The following is a 23837-nucleotide window of genomic DNA, read 5'->3' as shown; positions in this document are numbered from 1 at the left end:
ACAATCCGCAGCTTGTGGCAGGTGATGTGGCAAGTGACAAGCTAAATACAAGTACACTGCTGCTCTCTCAGCTGCTACTCACTCTGGTCTCACAAAATGGCTGAAATGGTTAAATAATACTGTTTTTTGAGCTTAGGGAGGGTCTTATGATGTTTCTTAACTAAACGTTTATAAACGCAAACGCGGTAAAATGCGGTAAAACGCCTTTAAAAACGTGTGTTCAGCAGAGTTTGCACCGGCGTCCCGTGTGCATGGAGCCTTAATATCCTAAACTCATACAGAGGAGCTGCAGCCATTTCAAGTGGACACATTCAATTACTACCCCAAATGCACCATATGTGTTTTCCCTTTTGCATTGTAACTTTGTGACTTTATCCACACTCCACTCCACTGCCTTAGCTATCCTAGTGCCAAATGGTTTCTTTTTATGATGGTTTTATGCCTGCCACCACCATCTGTATGATCCAGTTACAGCTAATAGTAGTTAGTAAAATTCAGCTGGTCTTGTTTTTTTTTGTTAAAATTCAGCTGGCCAAAAGATTTTATTGAGTTATTGACGTTGAAAGTGTTAAGCCCTGTACACACGATCGGTTTGTCTGATGAAAACGGACTGATGGACCGTTTTCATCGGACAAAACGATCGTGTGTGGGCCCCATCGGTTTGTTTTCCATTGGTGAAAAAAAATAGAACATGTTTTAAAATCTTCCTATGGATAAAAAAACGATAGAAAAAAACGATTGTCTGTGTGGAAGTCCATCGGTCAAAAATCCATGCATGCTCAGAATCAAATCGACGCATGCTCGAAAGCATTGAACTTCATTTTTTTCAGCACGTCGTACTGTTTTACGTCACCGCATTTGGACAAGGTTGGATTTTTGACCGATGGTGTGTAGGCAAGACTGATGAAGGTCAGCTTCATCGAATATCCAATGAAAAAATCCATCGGATTAGATACCATCAGATATCCAATTGTGTGTACAGGGCTTTAGACTTATAGTGATCTTTGTTAAGGTCTAATTGCGAGGCAAATCTAGAGAGGAACGTAGAACCCTCTACTTAGGTAGGTGCTAGAGGTAAGATCGTTTGTGCATACAGGTAAATAGGCTTCTAGCTAGGCCTGTACGTTTTCATCTGTGTGGGCTGGGAGTGGCCTAGAGCAGCAGCTGATGGCTCACAGACAGCATCACTCCACTGTCACGTCCCTCTTGCTTTTAGAGGATTCTAAAAGAGGAGGAAGGAAATTGGGGAGCAGCAGTCTGGGGTGTCTCAGGGAGCTCTGACCAATCCCCAACTAGGATTGACAGGGGGCAGGCCTCCTTGATACACCCAGAGTCAGCCCAGCTGGGGAGAAGTTGTTGGGTGGAAGAACTGAGGATGCAGTGCTAGGCTGTCGGTGCCAGTCTGGGGAGGTGACCTTGGGCCTGGGACTTGGGTGCAGGATGGATCCCTTCAAGGACTCATGAAGCATCTGAGCAAGAGGCACAGAGAGGAGTCAGAGAGGACAGCGGGAGCTAGTACTTCTGGGCAAGTCTTCAGGAGGGAATTATCGGTTTGCAGCCAGGAGGGCTGGTGAGTGGCATGGGCAGTTGGGAAGACTGGGGAGGCATGCCAGAGAGGACTTACATAAAACAGTCAGAGCTGGGTGTGGAGCCAGTGAGGATTGCAATGTCACGGGCAATGAAGTCAGGGCTTGAAGAGGGCTTACTGGGAGAAGTAGTCCACCATAGGACAGCTAGCACTAAAGACTTCCTATTCTTCTTGTAGAGTAAAGTGTTGAGCAGGAGAAAGAGAGAGAGAGAGAGAGAGAGAGAGAGAGTAATAGTCTGCAAGAAAGAGATGTGCTGGAGGAGACTGGAGTGGCCAAGTGTGTATAGTTGTCCCAACTGATTGATATGCAATCAACCAATTTCTTGTTCTACTGGGCAACCCATATATCCCTACCTCTATCCAAGTTCAAATCCCTCTATAAAATACAAAATAATCACATGGATTGCTCATTGTCTCAAAAGTGACTGGGAAGTGAATGCCGGGCTGGGCAGGGTGACAGGTGGGCCACATCACTTAGCAGCCCCCACAGGGGTACCACTACAGGAACATAAGCAAATTAGGGAGTGAGATGTGTGGGGACGTTATATATAGTAAAATATCACCAGCAAGCAAATGGTGGATGCTAGCATATTCCAAATTCTTGTGGTGGATGTCTGCCAGTTCAAGATTCTTTATTTCCATGTTCTGCCATTAATTTTAGGGCCAAGATAACCCTGTCCAGTGGCTCATTGGATCAGGAAAGGCACAAATTCATAGCCATGATATCTAAGAGTTCCAGAAGGGGAGTAGTAGACTGCAATGACCTAGGGCAAGAAATCATCACCAAGGCCCCAACATTGTAAGCCACAGTTTTGATCAAGACAAAGTATCCAAAGCTTTGCACGTTTCTAGCAAAGGCAACACTAATCCCTTGGATATTTGAGGCTCAAAATGGTTGAGAAGAACAATGTCAAACACTTGGCAATGAGGAACAAAACCCACCTGGTTCCTGTGTATAAAATGGTTGAGAAGAGAGTTCAAGTGTTGTACTAAGGCCCCTTTCACACAAGCATTTTTCAGGCAGACCCGATCAGACCCTCTATTGTCCTCTATGGAACAGCATATATAAACAGACTTGTGCTTGTGATTCCTACATGTCCCCGATTGAAACCCAGGCTGCCATCTACCTGTCCTCTGCCAGCAGTGGTTGCAGACTTTCACCATTCAGAAAAAAAGGTCCACACATCTGAGGTGCATGACACCACCCTGGCTGCCTAATGTGTATGATACCTGCTGCCCAGTGCTACTATCTGCCTTTGTAGGTGCCCCTTGAAGTTGGTTCCTTGGCTCTCTGAGCTGCTCAGAGCTTAGGATCATGGAACCTAGGTTCTGTCTCTCTCTTCATTGGCTACAGAATCAGACATCAGTTGGAACTTCTGCCTTCATCATGCAGCTCCTAAAAACGTCCTACTGCACTGCTCCCGGGGTACCAGAGTCTATGGCTTGCGTTAGCTCTTCCTGCTCTGAAGGTTTCCCTCCTCCCATACCTGGATAATCCTACACTATTAAATACTAGGGATCAGAAGCCATTTCCAGGGGTATGGAGTCTGCCCTGTTTTCCCTGGCTGCTTAGATACAGTAGAGATGGACCACTGGCTGTTGTGTGCCTCTGATGACAACAACTAATGGCGCGTACACACGATCAGATTTTTCGTCAGAAAAACCTTGGGTGTTTTTTCCGACGGAATTCCACTCAAGCTTGGCTTGCATACACACGGTCAAACAAAAGTTCTCCGAACTTTCGCCCGTCAAGAACGCGGTGACGTACAACACTTCGACAAGACAAGAAAATGAAGTTCAATGCTTCTGAGCATGCGTCAAATGGTTTCCGAGCATGCATTGGAATTTTGCGTGTCGGAATTGCTAAAGGCGATCGGAGTTTCTGATAGGAATTTTTTACGTCTGAAAATTTGAGAACCAGCTCTCAATCTTTTGTTGGCGGAAATTCCGACAAGCAAAAGTCCGATGCAGCATACACATGGCCGGAATTTTTGTTTAAAATCTCACATAGGACTTTTGCTGTCGGAATTTCCGATCGTGTGTACAAGGCATAAGGCTAACTATCCTTGTTTACTCTATTGTAGATGCTAGTTAGCCTCTGGGAGCTCCCTTGCATTTTTTTTCATTTATTTTACATTCATCCATATTTTTATTCTACTGGGTTATTTTCCTATGGTCTTTTTATTTTTTTATTTAAGGGTGTGCAGCATAGAGTTGTTGCTGACACAGGCAAAGCTGCCCTTTGTTTGAAGCATACCACCACATGTGCAGTAAATCAGTGTGCAGCAAAGCACAAATCTATTCAGTTTAGGCCAAACCCATTATTAAAAATGTCAGTCAGGCCAAAAATAAGTGTAGCGCCTATGTACTTTATAGTACTGGTGCTAGTTAAATTTAAGGGTAGATCAGAGTGTAGTTAAACTCTGATCCAGATTGTAAAAATGCAAAACAGGGTCTCTGTCTCAGCTTGGCTGTGCTGTGGGCTTATTCTGTTGTACTGGGGTGTTCTTACAGCCCCGGTGCTGCAGGTGGCAGCAGTGGAGTCAAGGTTTGGGTGCTCTTTCCCAGGAGCCAATCCGGAGGGTTTGTCCTCGCTGTGCATGCTGGGGAGGGGTATTTATGAGGCAGACGCCATTTGGTCTGGGCTTTCTTCGTCCAGTGTGGCCCCCACCTTTAGGGTGGCCACACCACAGCGCCCCGGCCAGGTAGGTCATAGGGCCGGGGCGTGCGTGCCACGCGGTGTTCCTGGTTCCGGGACCATGCTGGCCCAGAGCATCTGAACAGCGACGGGGACCCAGTGAGTGACTGGGTTCCCACCTTTGAGGATCCCAAGCTGTACTGCTGTTCGGTAGGGAGTCAGTCTGAGGAGCGCCATTGAGAGACTGGCGGTCCAAAATGGCCTGGACAAACCACTGGGGTTTGAGGTAACGGGAAACTGAGGGATTAACCACCTGTCAGTCGGTACCTGGGCGGCAAGTTGAAGGAGATCCAGGCGTAACTCATCTAAGGAGGGATATCTCCAAGAATCCAATCCAGAGAGGACCTGTGGCAGAGGTATCTTTCTGAGGCTCACCAAGGGGAGTCTGTGGCAGAGGCTATTTCTCAAGTTCAAGTTCACTAAGGAGGGTCTGTGGCAGAGACTTTATCCTACAATTGTCCGATTGACTGCCAGGTCAGTGAGAGAGGCCTGTCCGGGTATACTAAGCCCACTCCTGCGGGAGTGGCGCATAGAAGGGTTACGTTTGGGAGCAGGACTGTTTCCTATTATCACGCCTGAATCTCCTATTCTTCATTCTGTGACGGCTTATTGAGCTGTATAAAAAAAATATACACATTGCTTGTTAACTTTTAATGAGTTTAAAATAATACTTAAAACTATCTATCATTTCCTGATTCCTTAAACTATAAATAATTGGATTCAAAAGCGGAATTACAACAGTGTATAAAACAGAGGAAAACTTGTTTATCTTCATCACGTTTTGCTGTGAAGGAACCATATACGTAATACATGTTGATACGCAGTACATGGAAACAGAAGCCAGATGCGAACTGCATGTGGAGAAGGTTTTTTGCCTTCCGGATCGTGAGGAAATTTTCAGGATGGTGGAAAATATGGAGATATAGCTGACTATGATCAAGACAAAAGTGATGACACCAAGAAAGATGGTTATGAAGATTACTTCCATATCCACCAGAGATGTTTCTGAAGTAGACAGCTGCAGAAGTGGAGCTAGATCACAATAGAAATGGTCAATAGTGTTTAAACCACAGAACTGTAGGTGGTAAATCGTAATTATCAACATGAACATCACTGTAAATCCAACCACCCAAGCCCAAGCCGCCAGATGGTTGCGAGTGTTGATGTTCATGATGGAAGAGTATCTCAGAGGGTTGCAGATTGCCAAATGCCTGTCGTACGCCATAACGGTTAAAAGAAGACATTCTACACTACCGGTTGAAGATGCCAGATAGTATTGGATGATACAACCATAGAATGATATGAAACCTCCATTGAACCACAAAATGTACAGCATGTTAGGGATGATCGTGGTGATCAGAAATATTTCACAGGAAGATAGGTTGCTAAGAAAAAAGTACATGGGAGACTGGAGACTTGGACTGGCAGATATCAAGGTTATAATGAACATGTTTCCTGTTACTGTGGCCAGATAAACAATGAGGAACAAAACAAAAATAACATTTTTTATGTGTTGCAGATGCCCGAACCCCACGAGAAACATTTCCGTCACCATTGTTTTATTCTGTCCACATGTGGCCTGGTGGCAAAAAACAGTAAACATTATATAGAGGACAAAACGTATGTAAATGATAGAACATGATTAAGAGGCTTGTTACTAGACATGTGCACACTGAAATATTTTGTTTCGGAATTTAGTTTTCGTCCGAAAAATAAATGTATTTAGTTACTCCCGAAATGTATTTTTATTTATTTTGTTTTTCGTTAAAAAAGTGCATTAGTCCGAAAATCCAAATTAATTAAGGTTAAATCTGTCTTTGAAGGCTTATGGTGTCTGTTGAATGTTCTAGAAAGATTTGACGGAATCTTTAAAAAAAAAAAAAAAAAAGATTTGATGGAGCAACGAAACTGTACGATGCCGCAATCGTACATTTCCCTACGAATGTTCCGCCTACAAGCTATAGAAGAATTCTAATGTTGTATGACTAATAATAATTATATTTATTAATTATTATTACTAGTCAACCAACATTAGAATTCTTCTATAGCTTATGGGCAGAGCATTTCACCATAAATGTCCGCTTGCTGCCATCGTATGTTTTTAGCTACTTCGTCGAATCTTCATGTCTCTATAATGTTGAATCTTTTCTCTCTATGTCGACTCTTCTTCATGTCTCTATAATGTCGAATATTTTCTCATTATGTAGAATAATATTGGACTAATAGAGTTAAGGTTAGGCACATTCGACCACAACCAAAACGAAAATAAAGCATTTCTTTACTTCGGGTCTTTCGTTTTCTGTGCTTTCGTTACTGTTTGTTAAAACGATAACGAAAATACCTGAAATTCGGACGAAAATGCATTCGGATGAAAACAAATGCACATGTCTACTTGTTAGGCTGGGTTCACACTACGGTTTTCCCGTCCGTCAGCCGCATACGATTTCAGTATTGAAAACGTACGGGCCCGGACGGGAAAACGTATAGATAGAGAATGCATTGCAAATCATATGCACTCAGATGCATCCGGGTGCGTACGATTTGCTGGCAAAATCTTTTTTAAACGTCCGCAAAACCGTGTTCAACCACGGTTTTGCGGTCGTTTTTAAAACAGTATGGCAAACGCATACGTTTTCCTTTAACATTAATGTCAATGGAAAACGCACATGTGTGCGGTTCCATACGTTCCCGTCCGTTTCAGCCGCATACGGTTTTTCATATAAATCGTATGTGGCTGACGGACGGGAAAACCGTAGTGTGAACCCAGCCTTACAAGAAGAAAGAGAAATTAAAGGATTAGGGCCAGATTCAGGTACATCTGCGGCGGGGTAAGGTATTGCATTTACGTTACACCGCCGCAAGTTTTTCGGGCAAGTGCTTGATTCACAAAGCACTTGCCTGTAAAGTTGCGGCGGCGTAGCGTAAATCCCTCCGGCGCAAGCCCGCCTAATTCAAATGATCGGGGTAGGGGGCGTGGATCATTTAAATTAGGCGCGTTCCCACATTGAATGTACTGCGCATGCTCCGTTTTGAAATTTCCCGCCGTGCTTTGCGCGAAATGACGTCGCACCAATGTCATTTTTTGAACGTAGACGTGAGTTACGTCCTTTCCTATTCACGGACGACTTACGCAAAAAAAAAAATAATCAAAATTCGACGCGGCAATGACGGCCATACTTTAACATGGCAAGTCTATCTATATGCCACGAAACAGCAGCTTTAACTATACGCCGGGAAAAGCCGACTAGCGACGACGTAAGAGAATGCGGCGGCCGCGCGTACCTTTGTGAATCGCTGGAAAAAGCTAATTAGCATACCCGACGCGGAAAACGGCACAAACTCCACCCAGCGGGCGCCGAAGTATTGCACCTATGATCCGAAGGCGTACGAAGCCGTATGCCTGTCAGATCGAAGCCAGAAGCCGTCGTATCTTGGTTTGAGGATTCAAACTAAAGATACGACGTGGCAAATTTGAAAGTACGCCGGTGTATCAGTAGATACGCCGGCGTACTTCTTCTGTGAATCTGGCCCTTAGTTTCCTAAATGTTCTCTTATATCTCCCACTCATCTTTAACCCCCCTGGCGGTATCCCCGAGCGTGACTCGGGGTGAGTTTTTTTTTGCTATAATCGGTAACCCCGAGTCACGCTCGGGGTAGACATGCAGAGTCTGCAGCGTGCGCTGGCTTACCTTCTCCTGGATCCAGCGATGTCACCGCGCTGTGTGAGCGAGCGGGACCTCGCTCGATTCACACAGCGTCCTCCTGTGCCGCCGATCTCCGTTCCCTGCGACGTTACGACGCACGGGAGCGGAGATCGGCGCAAAATTCAAAAAAGTAAACAAACACTATGCATACAGTATACTGTAATCTTATAGATTACAGTACTGTATGTAAAAAAAACACACCCCCCTTGTCCCTAGTGGTCTGCCCAGTGTCCTACATGTCATTTTATATAATAAAAACCTTTTTTTCTGCCTGCAAACTGTAGATTGTCCATAGCAACCAAAAGTGTCCCTTTATGTCAAAAATGGTTTTAGATCAGCTAGAAAACAGCGATAATAAATTATAATCACTTGCAGAATTGTGCGATAGCGATTTGTGGGGAAATTCGTCATAAAAAAAAAAAATTATGACAGCGACAATTTTGCAACTGAGAAAATTTCAGTGATTTTGATTTGATTACATTATTGAATAATTTTTAGTAGAATTATATTATTATTTGTTATAATTATTTATAATTATTTATTATATTATAATTTATAATTTTGTTTTTTTTTAAAAATGTCATACCCGGGATGACTATTAGATTCTTGTTTGGTCAGATTTAAGTGAGTTATTCCTAAGAATTACAGTCCTACAGTATTAAATGCCAAATTTCCTTGCAAATAATTGTACTGCTTTTGGTACGTAATTCCAGACAGAATCATACCGCCAGGGAGGTTAACCCTCATTCTTTTATTGGTCTTCCGAAATAAGTTTAAGATGTGAATGGTAGGAGTGCTGGACTCCAGAGTTGATGAGAACCAGTGGTCCAAAATCCTAAACGTTTTGGAGGCAGCTCTCCTTCAATTCAAATTTCTCTTTTTTTAATATTTTTCAACATTACATTACAAACGTTACAATACAAAAATACTTAAAACACATATAAAGCACACATGTACGGTCTAAATATAACCCCTTCATAAAATAAGTCTAATATGAATAGTACTTATGCTGGGATGACAACTTATCCTATATACAATATACCCAACCCTATGGCGCCCATATTCTTAATCAACCGGTTAGGGGAGACAAAGATAGGAGAGAGGAGAAGAATAATAGGAAGGAAAGGGACCGGATAAAGCCAGAGAGAGAGAGAGAAACACCGGGAAGAGGAACTTGGTCCACCCTATTCTCCCCCTCTCATATTATGTATTTAAAAGCCAAGAATCTAAATCAATCCACACTGAAATGCAGGTGCCTAATGACAAATGTCCTTAAATGCCAATGTAATTATTTGAGAGAGAGAGAGAGAGAGAGAGAGAGAGAGAGAGAGAGAGAGAGAGAGAGAGAGAGAAAGAAAAATAAAGCTCTCCTTCAAAAGGGATACAGTATCCCCATGGGTTCCTGGAGAGCTCGACAGTGTATTGAAGAGATAAGAGCTCCACAACAGAAGAAGTCCAGTAGAGTTTTTTTGTAACAAAGTAGAAAAACAATGTGTTTTGAGGTTGAATACACCCTCAAGGCTCAGGAAAAAAAAAATCTAATTGCACACTTCCGATGAATGGGGAATTTTGAGCTCCTAAAACACATTGGCTTTCCACCTTCATTACATGTTAAATAAAATCCTCTACTTGATGTATTCAGCTATTGTAGTGCCCTTTCCCTTATGAGTTACATTTTCAGCACAAATCTCTGAGTTTCTCTGTACTGCAAAACCTTTAGATCAGCCTTGAACCCAAGGGGGCTGCAAACCAAAGCTTATATCTGTTGCACAGTTGCTTTGACTTTACTGACATTTATTTTTTTTGGTTGGCCTTGGTCTACATTTCCAAATTCCATTATGCAAGATGGGGACATTTTGTATGTGTGCTATAAAATACAATAAAACAGTAGGATATATGGTTCTATATTTAAGAAGTATCTGGTCTATTGAACTGGTGGTTCTGGATGGACAGTTGGATAAATTGCTCTATATTTCAGCGTATTTGTGCCTGTTATGAACATACCATGCTTGTGATGATGTTTGGCCATTAGCTGTGCCTAGCCCTGGTTCAGGCACAGGCGTTCCACCTCTTGCACCCAAGATGTAAGACCATAAAAGTTCATTCGAGTGTCAGCTGTCATTTAGTGTGAGTATTCGATCAGTCGTCATATTTTATAGTTTATGATGTCTCATTATAGAAGGGATTCAGGGAATTGGAATAGAGCTACTAAACTCCCAGGAGGCCAATTACTATATGAAGATCCTTCTACTGAGGATTTTTCATTAATTCCAACATGTTTACGGAGAAAAAAGTAAAACTAGCAAACAAAGAAACAAAGAAAACCCCAATTCATATGTAGTATCTTCTGATGCTTTATGGTGCTATTTTCCGTAATTCGACATTTGGACCGTCAAATGCCATCTAGTTACATACAGTAGTGTGTCAGGTTGAAAATTACATTTGTAGGTAATTATAAGAATGCAAACAGAATTCAACACCTCTACATGAACCAATACCTACTGATTCAATAGTTAATATGAAATTATAGATAAATTGAAGTAACAGATGGCAGGCCACAGCATCTAAATGACGAGAGCCCTGGGTGATTTACAGGTGGCAGAAACAATAGTGCATTGCTGTATCATCTGAGGTCTTATCATTTATGGCAAGAGTTTGTTAGGCCTCGTACACACGATAGGTTAAACAGAGGACAACGGTCTGATGGACCGTTTTCATTGGTCAAAACCGATCGTGTGTGGGCCCCATAGGTTATTTAACCATCGGTTAAAAAAAAGCCAACTTGCTTTAAATTTAACCGATGGATTCCTAACCGATAGGTCAAAACGGATCGTTAGTAGGCACAACCATCGGTTAAAAATCCATGCATGCTCAGAAACAAGTCGACGCATGCTAAGACCCCACATCTCACCTCTAGGTTGAGAAGCCTGAAATAAAACAAAAACAAAACGATCCTGGCTTCCCAGCCGAGGTGGCGCAATTTTTTTTTTTGAGGATCAGCGTATCTAGCTAATTTGCATATTCTACGCGTAAATCTACGGAAGCGCCACCTAGCGGCCAGCGTAAATATGCAACTAAGATACGACGGCGTAAGAGACTTACGTCAGTCGTATCTAAGCTAATATCCGGCGTATCTTGCTTTCTGGATAGAGAAAAAAGATACACCGGCGCATCCTAGAAGTTACGCGGCGTATCAATAGATACGCCGACGTAACTTCTTTGTGGATCTGGCCCCTTGACTATAACCTTTTATTATTTTTTTCAAGTAATAATTTTTATTGATATACCAAACGGGCATACAACGTAGGTGAGTACAAAATGTACAAATACTAACTTTTGTCATACAAGAAAATTAACAGCAAGAAAAGCAAGACCCTAGAAGAATCTCAACGTGCAATAGCCCGGTAGAAGGATAGAACAAAAAACTAAATTTTTAACAAAAATGAAACAGAAAAAGGTCATTTGGCAACAGCTAATGAATATATTTCAGTTAACTTCAAGCAGGGATCCAGTCAACCCAGAATTCCCATGCTTGTTCATATTTAGACAAGGATTCAGCTTTAATGGCAAGTGATTTTTCATATTATAAGCATGGTTTTAGCAAGGCATTGAGGTGCTAAGTCCTTCCTCCATAATCTAGCTGGAAGTGTTTTAGCTGCCAGAAGCACATAGACTACTATGGTGTGGTACTGCTTAGGGCATCCATTCTCAACCAGGGTTCCTCCAGGGTTGGCTAGGGGTTCCTTGGGCTGTGACTAACTGTCCTCCCTTCTCATGGTGCTTGCATAGTTTCAGGTCCAAGTGGCATGCCTGCAAGGGTGTCATTCTAGCCACCCCTCTAGGGGTAGCATTCTTCAGACTTACCACCACAAAAGTAAAGGGCCTTTTCCCAATGACACCTGATGGACTAATCTTACCAGGGTTTCCCTGAGATCTGATTTTTTTTAGGGTTCCTAAGAGTTCCTTAGGGTTAGGTAAAACGATTGAGAAAGGGAACCATTTAATACCTACATTTAAAAGCGCTAGTACTGGGTTGGGTTAAGTCAATAATTGGATATAATTTGTCAAGTCTTGTGCCAGAAACTAGTCAAGCCTTTACAGGACCAAAAATTTGGAATATGGTGCCAACATGGACACATAGGCCCAGATTCACATACATCGGCGCATATTTATGCCAGCGTAGCGTATCTAATATACGCTACGCCGACACAGCGCACAGAGGCAAGCACTGGATTCACAAAGCACTTGCTCCCACTCGCTCTTAAAGATACGCTGGGTTTCCTCCACGTAAGCCGGCGTAGGTGGAAGTGGGAGTAAGCCATGCTGATGAGACGTGACCCCATGCAAATGATGGGTAAAGCGTCATAGAAGTACTTAAAACGAATGGTGCATGCGCCATCCCGTGGACGTATCCCAGTGCGCATGCTCAGAATCACGTCGAAACAACTGCCTAAGATATGTCGAATCACTGCCTACGACGTGAACGTAACCTACGCCTAGTCATATTCACGTACTATGTAAACGACCTAAAATACGACGGCTGTGTTCCCAGGTCCATACCTTTGCATGGGTTGAGCCTCCTATATGGGGAATAACTTTACACCGGACGTATGACTTACGCAAACCGCGTATATTATGCGCCGGGCGCAAGTACGTTCGTGAATCGGCGTATCTCCCTCATTTGCATATGTGCATAGAAAATCAATGGAAGCGGCAAATGCGCCCAGCGTAAATATGCGCCCACGATACGATGGCGTAGGCAAGTTACATCGGTCATAGGAAGCCTATTTTTAGGCGTATCATAGTATGTGGGTCGGCGCATAGATACGACAGCGCACATTTGTACTTACGTCGGCGTATCTTGAGATACGTCGGCGTAAGTGCTTTGTGAATCCGGGCCAAAAATGAGGAATCCTGGAAAAAGTTTTTTAAGTCTGTAAGGAGTTAAGCTCCAGTGTAATGTGATCTCATGAGCTAATCCCAGTGGTTAACACAGTGGGTAACTCTATTGGAGTAACATATAGCTTGTAACCACTGTGCATCCGTAATTGTGCAGGTTTTATTAAAGACCTCATTGTGGTGAAGGAAAGAACAGAACAGAGAAACACTTTTAGCATTAGAAGAAGAACAAGTATAGAACCTCCAAGCCTCGGGGGTAAATATACATGGTTGGATTGGGGTCCATCACTAAAAAATTTGAAATACGCAGGTGTGTAAAATAGTCAATAAAAGGAATAGCATACTATTTTCCCAACTCCGCAAGTGATTTAGGTTTATAATTAGAGATAAGGTCTTCTACCCAGTGAATGCCCAACTCATGCCATTTTTTACTTTCAATACGTTTTTATTGAAAAAAATTTCAAGTAGCAAATAACAAGGCTCGAGGCCCATAGCTGATGCAACAGCAACATATATGTTTAGTACTTAGTAATGTAGTCTCAAGTGAGGCGATCAAATACTTTTTGTAGACCTAATGAGCCGAGAAATCATAGAAAAGTAATAAAACAAAAGAAATTAAAATACCATAAAACAGTAGAAACAAAGTTCAAAAGTAAAATAAACAAACAAGCCCAACCCTCCGTCCGCCGTCCACCACACCAATGGAGGCAACAACCAATGCATCGAAGAGTCAATGAGTCAAAATTCTGTAATCTACGAAATTTGTATTCAAGGAAATTTGTACCGCTCGTACCAGTCAAACCATAATTGCCACAGGGGGCGTATTTATGTAAGGAATTTTGCGTGGAGGCGAATAGTAGTTCGTATGTGGAATGAGTGTGGGTGGTCGTGATCACCTCCAGTAAGGAAGTAAGTTTCCAGTGACGGGGGAGTACTAGTCTCGCACTTAGGAGAATGTGTGTGGCTATTGTTCTTTTATCAGGGGGGAGAAACTCAATACCCAACGAAAGCAATGCCATACCAGGCTCCATTGGTAGTGGTAGACCCAGGACATTGAGTATAACTTGAAAGACATCCTTCCAGTATTTAGCCACTAAAGGACAAACCCAGAAAATATGGAACAGAGTTCCTAAATTCCCACACAACCTCCAGCAACAGTTCGGGGCCTGCGGGGCAAATTTTGCTATTCTAGAAGGGGTCAAGTACCATCTTAATAAAATTTTCTGGTTAAGTTCCCACAAGTTCACACATTTTGTAGCCGTATACTGTATGTTATGTTGAAAGCCTTCTGCCACTGTTCAGGGGAATATTCTTTACCCCACTCCCTTTCCCACTCAAGTACTGCTGAAGATTTAGTAAAGACCTCTTTATCATTAAGTAACATGTAGAACATGGAGATACCCCTATTTTTGACCGTAGGGCTGGTGTAGAACAAGGTGACCTGCCATGGCAAGGAGATGGTCTTTATCGGATGAGTTCGCAAAAGGTGACTAATCTGCAAATAGTAGTAAACATCCTTAGCCGATAAGCCAAATTCCAATTGAAGAGCACAAAATGATTTTAGGGCCGGGCCTACCATTATGTCCGTTACATCTCTTATCCCCTTGGCCACCCATTCGTCCAAATTCACATTAGGGATTGCGCTGGTCAGACACTGGATCGGGACAGGTACCTTCGAGCACGCTTGTTGGTGAAAACTAAGAGAGGTAAGTGCATCCCACCCCTGAAGCGACGCCAGAATCGTCGGGGAGAACTCGTCCCGTTGCAGATTGACGCTACAAGACATTAAGAGGAAAGTATATAGATCATGACCTGGTATCTGATAACTCTCTAATTCCGACCATCTCTTATGCCCCGAATTTGGAAACCATGCTTTAATTTGGGCTAGGAGAGTTGCTATGTAGTAGTCCCTCAGCACCACCATGCCCACCCCACCCGCCCGCCTAGACTTGACTAGTTTGGAGAATGCACAACGAGCCTTCCGACCTTGCCATAAATATTTGTTGAGAAATGATTGTGCGGCGTAGAAAAAGGATTTCGGCACTGGGATAGGGAGCGTTCTAAATATGTAGATCATTTGCGGCAGTACTACCATCTTAAAGGCCGCCAATCTACCTGACCAGGACAACTCCGTTTTCGCCAGCTCCTGCAGTTTGCTCCTAAGCCTGTCCAGAAAGGGTGTATAGTTAGCCCTGACCAAGGTGGTGGTTGTTGGTGTAAGGGTGATGCCTAAATATTTTATCCCCACTCTGTCCCAAGTATATGGAAAGGAATTGGCTAGCTTTTTCTGTAGTCCATCACTTATGTTTAAGCCCAAAATATAGGATTTGTGTTCATTGACCTTATAATAAGACATTTGACCAAACATTCGTAAGGCCTGATGTACCGAAGCCAGGGATTTTTCCACATCCGACAATATCAATATCACGTCATCAGCAAAGAGGCCGATCTTATGTGTGGATCTAGGGGTTTTAAAACCAGAGATCTGTGGGTGCTCGCGAATGTAACACTCCAGGGGTTCCATCACCAAGTTGAAGATCAGTGGAGAAAGCGGGCAACCCTGGCGTGTGCCATTTGTGATTTGGAATGGCGTGGATAAAACTCCAGACGTGAACACCTGTGCCGTCGGACAGGTATACAACGCCATAATGGCCGAGAAAATTGATCCTGTAAAGCCAAAAGCACCTAACACTTTAGCTAAGTAGCCCCAGTGTACCCTATCGAACGCCTTCTCTGCATCCAAAGCGAGGAGCAGAGAAGACGTTCTTGTTCTATTTAAGCAGTGGATAATGTTGATTAAGCGCCTAGTGGCATCCGATGTCTGGCGCCCCATCGTGAATCCAGATTGATCAGGATGCACCAGGCCCGGGAGAACTGTATTCAAACGAAGGGCAATGAGTTTAGCATACAACTTTAAATCTATATTAAGAAGCGAAATGTGCCGGAAATGTTGTGGTTCAGATGGATCCTTCCCTGGCTTGGGTAAAGTAATAATCAACGCTTTCAACATTTCTGAGGGGAAAGAAGCCGAGGCAACCGCACCATTGAACACCTCAACCAGGTAGGGAGACAATATCAGTTTAAATGTTTTATAATACTCCCCTATAAACCCATCTGGGCCTGGGGATTTGTTAGATGGCAGAGAATCTATGGCCCTATGAACTTCCTGGGTGGAAAATGGGGAGTTTAGCATCTGGAGTTGATCAGATGTCAGACGGGGAAGTGACAACCTGGACAAAAAATCATCTATCAGGGCTGGCTTAGGTTGATAGGTGTGGGGGTCCTGCTCGAGATTGTAGAGGGAGGCATAGTAGCTGCTTGCGTCGGATTTATATAGGCCTCACAGTCCCATCATGCTCTGTACCTACCCATGTGATACCTACCCACGTGGGTAGGTATCACATGGGTAGGTACAGAGCATGATGGGACTGTGAGGCCTATATAAATCTGACGCAAGCCGGGCACACGTCATTGCAGCGAGAAGAGCCGGCCGGCGTGTCAACATCTGGAGAAGACGGAAGACAAGAAGAGAAGAAGATGACGTTACAGAAGAGCGGACTGACCGCCGCCAGTATAGCGGCGGCCAGCCCTGAAGGAGAAGGAACCGGACAGCGGGAGGAAGAACCGGGGTGCGCCGAGTCAAGAGCGGAGAGCGGCGAATATAGAAGAAGACCCCCCCAGAGCTGACAAGACCCCCGGAGCGGAGAAGACGTCACAGAAGAGCTGAGAAGACCCCCGGAGCGGAGAAGACGTCACAGAAGAGCGGTGAAGACCCCCGAGAGCAGGAGAAGACCCCCGGAAATCGGAAGAAGAAGCCTACCCTGGTAAAAGAGCTAAAGAAGACAGGGGAGGCCTCCGGAGCAGACTAATAAAATATTTTAATACCCTGTATGGTTTATTTGTGTTTTTACCACTTTTCTTGCAGGTGAATGGGTAGGGGTACGATGTACCCCATACTCATTCACTTAGGGTGGGGGGCCGGTATCTGGGGGCCCCCTTATTAAAGGGGGCTCCCAGATTCCGATAAGCCTCCCGCCCGCATACCCCGACAACCAACGGCCAGGGTTGTCAGGAAAGGGCCCTGTCCTCATCAACATGGGGACAGGGTGCTCTGAGGTGGGGGGGCCGCAGTGCGCCCCCCTGCCCCAGAGCACCCAACCCCCCCATGTTGAGGGCATGCAGCCTGGTACGGCTCAGGAGGGGGGGGCGCTCGCTCGTCCCCACTCCCTTCCTGGCTGGCCGGGTAGCGTGCTTTGGATACGGGTCTGGTATGGATTGTAGGGGGACCCCCTATGCCGTAGGGGGGCTCTCCTTACAACCCATAACAGACCTAAGGGCCCGGTATGCTCCTGAGGGGGAACCCATGCCGGATTTTTATTTAAAATCCGGCGGGGACTTTAAATAAAAATCTCCCGTCGCTTCTATGACGGCTCTGTCTCCATCGCGGCAAGCCAGCTCGGCGCTGGCTCCCGCGATGGGGCTCGTAGGTGGTCAATCTAGCCGAGAAAGGGAGCGAGATTGACACAATATCGAGTTCACCTACTGTAATGTTTAACTCTAGACGTGGGGTGGATGATGAAGGGTATCTTAGATTTGTATCTATGGCCGCGGAGTCGACGAGCTAAAATTTTGCCTGCCTTGTTACTATTAGCGTAGAATTGGGCTTTAAGCCGTCTAGATGATTTCTCAAAGTCATCCAGAAGGCACATCCTAAGGTCACATCGTAGCTTTGTGAGTTTGTTAGAGATCAAAAGAGATGGGGCCTGTTTGTTCTGATCTTCCAAAACCTCAATTTCACTGGTTAGGTCTTTGATGCGTTTTTGCCTCCGCCTCTTTACCCCTGCTCCAATCTTAATAAATATTTCCCTCATGAAAGCTTTATGAGCATTCCATAAAACAGAACAGTCATCAACTGAGTTCACATTAACCTCAAAGAATTCCTTCAAGTGATCTTCCAAGGAGGCTTTCGAGTCTGGTAGTTGTAGGAGTGTGGGGTTAGCTCTCCATACTGGACATGTGCCCACCGAGAAAGCGTCAGATATTGAGAGAGAAATGGACGCGTGGTCCGACCAGGTGATAGCATTAATGGCCGTTTTGGTAGTTTTGTTTAGCAGGCCAAAGTCAACCAAAAATAAGTCGATCCTCGAATAGGACCTATGTGGGGATGAAAAAAAGGTGAAGTCCTTTTCATCAGCATGGTGACACCTCCAAGCATCAAATAGACTGTGTTGTCATATTGTTTGCTGAAGCGAAGGGCCCACGCGGGAGGGAGTGTAAGTAGAGTCCATAGAGCGGTCAAGGACCAGGTTGAAGTCCCCACAGACGAGCAAGGCGCCTTTCCTGATACGCTCAACCTTCTTCATAAGTCTGTTAATGAAGCGTAATTGGTGACGGTTAGGGGAGTATACGTTGACCAGCGTATACGTAACTGAGTTAATGTCACGTATTATGATCAGGAATCTGCCATTGCTATCTCTGATTTCCTCATGTAATTGAAAGGATACTGAGTCTCATATAGCTGTGAGGACTCCCCGCTTCTTAATGTCGGCACTCGCCGTGAAAACATGTGGACATTTTTTGTGAGAGCAGTGGGGTTGTGCCGAGGCACAGAAATGCGTTTCCTGAGCGCACAGAATGTCGCCTCCATGTTGCAGGGCCTCGGCCCACATTTCCCTACGCTTTACGGGGTGGTTTAGTCCCTTAGTATTGATAGAGAGGAACGTCACTGCCCTAATTCCTGAGTAGTGTCATTGATATGAGAACTCCATATTGGAGAGAGGTGGAATGGAAGTTGAGCAGATTCCCCCATTGTGTGTAGGGAACAGCCCAAGCACTTGTAGATGCACACAGTGGGTGTAAGCATAGTACTCACGATTGTGAAGATGGTCATACAGCCTTGGGTTTCGTCGGTGTCGGTGGTGCTCCATGGAGGTTCACAGACGAATCCAGGTTGTAGGTAGTGAGATAGTTGTCCAATAAATGAAATCTCAGACGAATCTTGGTGAGTGGCCAGCCGGCCCTCCGGGTGAGCCTCGGCGGACGGAAAATAGCAAGACAAGAAAAAACAAAACAAAATAAGTTGAAAATGAAAATAAAAAAAACAAGGCTGTAATTCCGGCATCAGAGCCGCAGCAAACATTTAACTGAAGAACTGACCAAATGGTCAAATGAGAACAATAGTATCTCAAGTGCAGCAGGAAGCTGCTCAGGCACAATTGGGGGGAAAACGTTTGTGTTAGAGAAAGCCAAGTCCCCCCTCGGCGGGACTCAATACTGTGGTAATGTAAGCCAGGCTTTAGGCGTGTTTTGTAGAGTTTTTGGTGGTGATCGTCGTCCACTCCTGGGTCACAGGCCTCGGTTTTTTCACAGTGTCAGCATCATTTGCTGCAACAGGGAGAATATTCCATGCTCTGAGTAAGGCCAGGCCACCATCCAGCGAATTCACCACATGGTTTCTGCCCTCTTTAGTAATGGTGATGCTGGTTGGAAAACCCCACCTATAGGTTATTAGTGTTGAGCAGAATATGCCATATTCGATTTCGCGATATATCTCGAATATATATTCGAATATTCGAGATATATTCGCTAAATTCGAATATTCGTGATATTTTATCGAAATTAAATGATTGCGATTTTTCGCTATTGCGAATGCGAAAATAATTGCGATTTTTTGATAACTGCGGTAGGAGCACTCTGATTGGCTCAGAATATTCGTGATATTTTATCGAAATATCGCAACATGCGAATGCGATATTTATTGCGCAATTTCGAGAAATGCTGGAGGAGCGCTCTGATTGGCTCAGAATATTCGTGATATTTTATCGAAATATCGCAACATGCGAATGCGATATTTATTGCGCAATTTCGACAAATGCTGTAGGAGCACTCTGATTGGCTCAGAATATTCGTGATATTTTACAATACAAAATAATTGCGAATATTCGGCAAATGCGGAAGGAGCACTCTGATTGGCTCAGAATATTCTTGATATTTTACAATACAAAATAATTGCGAATATTCGGCAAATGCGGAAGGAGCACTCTGATTGGCTCAGAATATTCTTGATATTTTACAATACAAAATAATTGCGAATATTCGGCAAATGCGGAAGGAGCACTCTGATTGGCTCAGAATATTCGTGATATTTTACAATACAAAATAAAAAGTGTTTTGCATTGGTGGTGATTCTTTACTCTATCCATCTGTCACAGCCGTTTGTCAATCAAACACCTTGAAGATTGAACACGTTCATGCTGCATGCTTTGGACTTTTTTTCACTTCACATATCAAAGACATTTTTATGAAAGATTATTTTTCTATTATTGGGACTATATTTCTTTATATATTTGTTTCACTGTGTATTTCACAAGTTATTTGCGCTTGCTTATTTTATAATTTGCCCACATGTCTTGTCACTAGACATATTTTTTATTCTTGTAGAGCGACTCCATTTTCTGTCTTGTATTAATTTATGTTGTATAACATTTTTGAGTTGCTGCTGTATTCTCCCCTTTTTTAAGGTATGCGCAATTTTTTCCTTCTTACAAAAAAAAATAATATCAAACATACAAATATTCATAACATACACATACACAAAGCCCCCCCCTTTTGCATCAGAGACAATCAGAGTTCTCCTACCACAGTTATCGAAAATTCGCAATCATTTTCGCATTCGCAATAGCGAAAAATCGCAATTTTTTTTTTTTCAATTTGGCAACATAAAAGGATCGCCTCAGCTTAGCTACTCGGCCCAGGGTCTCTAATCATACCAGCAATGCTTTTAGACGTCGATAGGATGTGATCTGTTTTAAAAATCAAATTGAAAAAATGCGAATATTCGGAATTGCGAATATTCACTGCGAAATTCGAAATATAGCGCGATTTCTCGAATATGCTATATTCGAGTCGAATATTCGCAATGCGAATATTCGTGAGCAACACTATAGGTTATCTGATATTTTCTCAGTGCCTTAGTTACAGTAGCCAGATTTCTCCGTTTTTTCAGGGTGTACTGAGAAAGATCGGCGTAGAATTGCAAGTGCTGATAATTGGATGGTATGAGGTCTTTGGAACGCATGACCGCCATTAATTGCTCTTTAACGTGAAAGAAGTGCAGTCTCAGGATAACATCTCTGGGTATATTGTCGGGAAGATAAGATGGTTTCGGGAGACGATGGATCCTGTCGATCGTAATGACGATCGCTGTGAGGTCTGGGAGTAGCTCTGAGAACATAGTGGTGGTGTAGGCTTTGAGCTCACCTTGCTGCACTGATTCAGGGACTCCTCTTATTTTTAAATTATTTCTCCTACTCCTGTCTTCCAAATCTGCTAACTTAGCTTTGACACCCTCCAACTCATCTTCTCCCTGTTCCTGGGCGTCTACAAGATCATTGATCGTAGTGGCGTATTCGTTCATCTTGGTTTCAATATGTTCCACCCTTGTTTCCACTACTTGTATGTCTTTGTGAAACTTATTTATGCAGGACATCATGTCTGCCTGAATGGTGCTTCTGAGGGAGAGCAGCATGTCCTTCAGCATAGTATCCATGACAGGCTGGTTTGTGGTGGGGAATTTTTCGATCCGAGCAGGGAGTTCCCTCGTGTCATCCCCTGAATCTGCATCAGGCCCCGACACTGGGCTGCATTGCGGCTCCTCCATTCTAAACCTAGCCTTTGCTGGACTGGCTGTTTGTGGAGTGTCTGGACATGATTGCGGGCTGCCCTGGGATCCACTGTGCCTGCTATGTGAGGTAGAGGAGAGGGGAGAAGAGCAAGCAGGGCGCGCCGGCGTGGAGGACACGCCGGCGCCATCCCGCCTATCTCCATGCTGACTGAGCGGGAAGAATTCCGTCAGTTTGTGCGGCTTTCTGTCCTCCTTCCTCTTCCTTGTCATGGTCGGAGGGTTTCCCAAGGGTGTGGGTGCTGGTCACGGGTCGTGAGATTCGCCTGGTCTGCTGCTTTATGTTGCTAAGTGTCCCGCCTGTATGGAGCTCCGCTCTCAGGCGTCCATCTCTGTCCGCGGCTAGCCACGCCCTGAGAGGGTCACCCTTTAAGCGGCGATGTCGCTACAGTTGTCAGCGGTTCTTGTGTCTGGAGTGGGGCAGCGGGGTCACAAAGCCATTGGTTGCGTAGCAATAGCGCTCCCCCTGCGCTCTCTAGAGTGGTGGACTACATAACAATTGGTCTGGATGCAAGTGTTTCTGGGACGAAGTCAGGCAGCGGCTAATGAATGAGCCCAGCAGTCTATAGGTGACTCCAACAAGGCACTAATCAGGGGAGAGGGGTATTTTGGTTAACTGAGAAGGCTGGGAGTCTGTGGAGCAGCAAGATGTCCGCCGACCTCCAGGAGTAGGCCGAAGCCGCAGACTTTCCTGAGAGGGGGGGCCGGCTGATTGTTTTTAGAGTCTGTGTAGGCCCAGTATCACCCCCTCAGACCGCGATCCTATCCCCACACCTAGCCGCAAGTTGGTGACAGCCCGGGAAGTCAGTTGTTCAGGGTAGGCCGGAGCCTATTTACTCACTGTGTCCTGGTGGAGAAAGGGGCCCGGACAGTAGGCCGCAAGATGGCGCCGCGGAACTCCGCGATCCACGGCCGGAATTTCGGGGGTTTATCCCCAGCAGAGCGGGCAGGTTGTGGCCTCCGGGGGTGCCTCGGCTGGCGGTGTAGGCAGCTCTCCTCTCCGGTGTCCAGGATGCAGGCGCCGCAAGCTCCGGAGGAAGCACAGGCCGCAAGATGGCGGCGGCGTGGAGCGGATCTCCCTCCGGCCACAACCCAGGATCCTCGGCAATTGTGCCTCAAAACACGCCCGGCCGACCGCAGATAGCTTCCCAAGGCAGGTGCTGCAAAGACTGCTGACTTGGATGTGAATTGAGGCGAGGATGGCAATGGATTCGCTCTGCCTGTGTGGAGCTCAGCTTCCACACGTCCTCCCTCAACTCATGCCATTTTTTAATATTCAGGAGAAGTTCCAGCTCTATATAGAGCTTCTCTGCCTTTTGGGTAAGATCAAGTGTAGTATCTGTTCTTAGTAGTATCTCTTTTGGTAGGAATAGCTTGCTGTACAGTATCTCTGCTGGTTTTATGGGGACTCTAAAGACTAGTAGTGGCTGGAAGAGAAACCAGGGGCGCCCACAGGATTTGGGGCATGGGAGTAATTCCCCCAGGAAGACACTAAAAGCCCTGTCCTGACTAATGGGGAGAGATGTCAAATCGAAGAGTTTCCATAAGTCGGGCAGCAATAGTAATTTAAGATCAGCAGTGTGCAGTAGGCAGGGCTTTGATTTTATTCAAGAATGCTGGAGAACACAGTTCCGGCACCTTCAACACTGAAGGCATATAATGGATAGGGGTGCTGAGGTGTGCTTGAGGGTCTAATAATGCTGGCTGCTGTGTTGTTGCTGTGGGGGATATCAATTGTTGCTGGGAGGGAGTCTATTCTTGTTGGATGCTGGAGGGTCTATTGATTCTGGCTACTGGAGGATCTATTGTTGCTGTGGGGTTTAATTGCTCCTGGAAGGAATATTCTTTTGAGGGAGTGATCTATTGTTGTTGGCTGCTGGAATGTCTATTGATGCTGGCTGCTGGAAGATCTATTGTTGCTGGGGGGTTTAATTGCTGCTGGGAGGAATCTACTTTTGAGGGAGTGATCTATTGTTGTTGGCTGCTGGAGGGTCTAATGATGCTGGCTGCTGGAAGTTCTATTGTTGCTTGGGTGGGGGGGGGTTCAGTTGCTGCTGGGTGGAATCTACTGTTGAGGCAGTGGTCTATTGTTGTTGGCTGCTGAAGGCTCTGTTGATGCTGGCTGCTACAAGATCTATTGTTTCCAGGGGGGTCTACTAATGCTGGGGTGAATATATTGTTGCTTGGGGGGGGGCACTATGTTGAGGGGGTCTAGTTTTGCTGGGTGGAACTATTGTTGAAAGGGGGTGTATTGTTGTTGGCTTATGA

General features: G+C 44.7%; 1 pseudogene; it reads left to right on the top strand.

Annotated features, from left to right (window-relative positions):
- Positions 1-22869: 22869 nt before the first annotated feature.
- On the top strand, positions 22870-22983 carry LOC120933977 (annotated as a pseudogene).
- Positions 22984-23837: the final 854 nt, after the last annotated feature.

This window comes from Rana temporaria, chromosome 3 (genome assembly GCF_905171775.1).
Source record: "Rana temporaria chromosome 3, aRanTem1.1, whole genome shotgun sequence".
In the NCBI taxonomy this organism is placed as follows: domain Eukaryota; kingdom Metazoa; phylum Chordata; class Amphibia; order Anura; family Ranidae; genus Rana; species Rana temporaria.
Note: the sequence above shows the minus strand (reverse complement) of the source record. Positions and strands in the feature narration are given on the sequence as shown.